Raw genomic sequence first — 2136 nt, 5'->3', positions numbered from 1 at the left:
AATCATTTTTTTCGTAATATAATATTAAAATTTATCTTAAAAATGAAATACTTAAATCGCTGCTTCTCTTCTTTGAACTAGATAATTTTTTCTTCGGTCTTGATTCAGCAATACCTGATTTAGATAACATTATTAAAGTTATATTGTATTTATTATAAATGTATGATGAATAAACATGACAAATATTTTATGAACAAGCTAAGCTTTGAAATTACTAATATAGAACTATCATTAATTTATCTCAAGCTGAAGTAACTGTGCTATTGGCGTTTGATATTCTCCACAAATTTGAAAATTTTATTAAAATTTTATTTGAAATTTTTGTGTATTCTGGTTTTAATATTAATAATCATTTTATTATGTAGAGTGAAACAGTGAACACATGCTCAAATAATGGAATCGATTTGTGCGCTGTTCTCAGATCTTTGGCATCGCTGGAAGTTGAAATTGACATCTTAGCTTTGATTGTGGTAAATATTTTTTTACATTTGCAAATAAAAAAACTTAACAATAACAATTAATAGTTAATTAATATTAATAGTTATCAAAATTAATAAAACTAATTAAAATTATTATTTGAAACAGAAATTCAGAATCTTCTTGGATCGGTTGTCAGTACTATGGTATGCAGTCTCGGCGTCCAAGTGGTGTGTATACTGATTAATATAATATACATATGATTTTTTTTTATACTTAAATTCTTAAATTATTAGTTAAATATTTCTCAAACTTTATTTTACTAATATAAATTTTACTATTACAAATTTTGAAATAAAATTTTCACTTGAAATATATTATTTTTCAGTGTGTGCCATTATGTACAGTTGTCCAAGCTTTGATGGAACTGAGCATTGATGTGGTAAATATCACTTTTTTTAATTTTTCAGTAATTTTAATTTTATATGAAGAGCAATATGAACTTAAAATTGTATAAGTATAATCTCCAAGAAATACATACGAAATAAAATTGAGGCCACAAACCAAATCGTAGCAAAAGTTTATTAGAACGCAATTTGGAAGTGGGCTTAATGCATTTACTTAATCAAGTATTTTCCTTTTTATTTTAAGTTTCTATTACTATGTAACTTTTTTTTGATCTCTTACTAATTAGTATTAATTTACAATGAAATTTACAACTTAGACTAAATGAGAGTTAAATAGATTTTTGAAAGCACATAATTTTTTTTCGAATCTTTGGCGCTATTATAATTACACTAGGAATATAGGGGGTATACAACCTTTTCATCGCATATATATGTAAAAAAAATCTAGGCGTAAAATCAGTTAATAGCGGTTAATTTCAGTGCGCTGTTGTCAGATTTTTTTAAAAATGGTTTCTTCGAATTGCTCAGGGTTAATAAGTGATTTGAATGAATCTAGTATATTGCTAAACTTATTACTTAATAAATAAGTAAGAAGAATATTAACATTAATAACTTAAAAAACTATCTGACTAACTAAAATTGGTTAGTTTTTCTCCAAATTTCAACATACTTTTATACAAAAGTCAACATTTTCAGGTAAATCGCCAAGTTACGATTATGCTTAATTTTTTTTTACAAATAGAAAAAATTCTGTCAATATTTCTACTTTAGATCAAAACTTTTGGTAAAATTAAAAAAAAAAACTAAATTACAGCTATAATAACAAATTTCCTTTGCTATTACTCTAGTAAAATTAGTTGAACATATCCAATTAATTATTATTATTTAAATTTTTTTACAAATATATAAAACTTTTTTTTTATTGCAGAACATTATCAATACCATCATCATTAGTGTAACAGGAGAACCACCAGCATGCAATATCTAAATACAAAGGATTTCTATATTGCTCATGGATTTAGAACCATATGCACACATGTTCCATTAAATGTTTTGTTAGACAAATAAATCTTGTTATGAAAATTACGAATTGAATTTTGTAGACTAGTCGATATACTACTACCATGTAATAAAATTCATATTTTTAGTATAAACCTTGCAATTGTACTTTGACTTATTATTATTTATTAGCAATTAAATTAACTATTAAAATATTTTACCATATATATCATGTTTTATAAATCAAACTTCCACTTGCACATTGAATGCAACAATGAATACTACAAAAAGTTCCAAGACATTAGTGGCAAAA

The 2136-nt window shown here is 24.4% G+C and overlaps 1 long non-coding RNA gene across 1 annotated transcript; it reads left to right on the top strand.

Annotated features, from left to right (window-relative positions):
• Positions 1-588: 588 nt before the first annotated feature.
• Positions 589-1926, top strand: LOC113365967. The gene is made up of 3 exons (XR_003366247.1): positions 589-647; positions 806-859; positions 1753-1926. It is a non-coding gene; the product is annotated as an uncharacterized LOC113365967 (long non-coding RNA).
• The last annotated feature ends 210 nt before the right edge of the window (positions 1927-2136 follow it).

The sequence above is a fragment of the Ctenocephalides felis genome, unplaced genomic scaffold (assembly GCF_003426905.1).
Source record: "Ctenocephalides felis isolate EL2017-DRISC unplaced genomic scaffold, ASM342690v1 CF-g0.4_SCAFFOLD_00530, whole genome shotgun sequence".
In the NCBI taxonomy this organism is placed as follows: Eukaryota; Metazoa; Arthropoda; class Insecta; order Siphonaptera; family Pulicidae; genus Ctenocephalides; species Ctenocephalides felis.
Note: the sequence above shows the minus strand (reverse complement) of the source record. Positions and strands in the feature narration are given on the sequence as shown.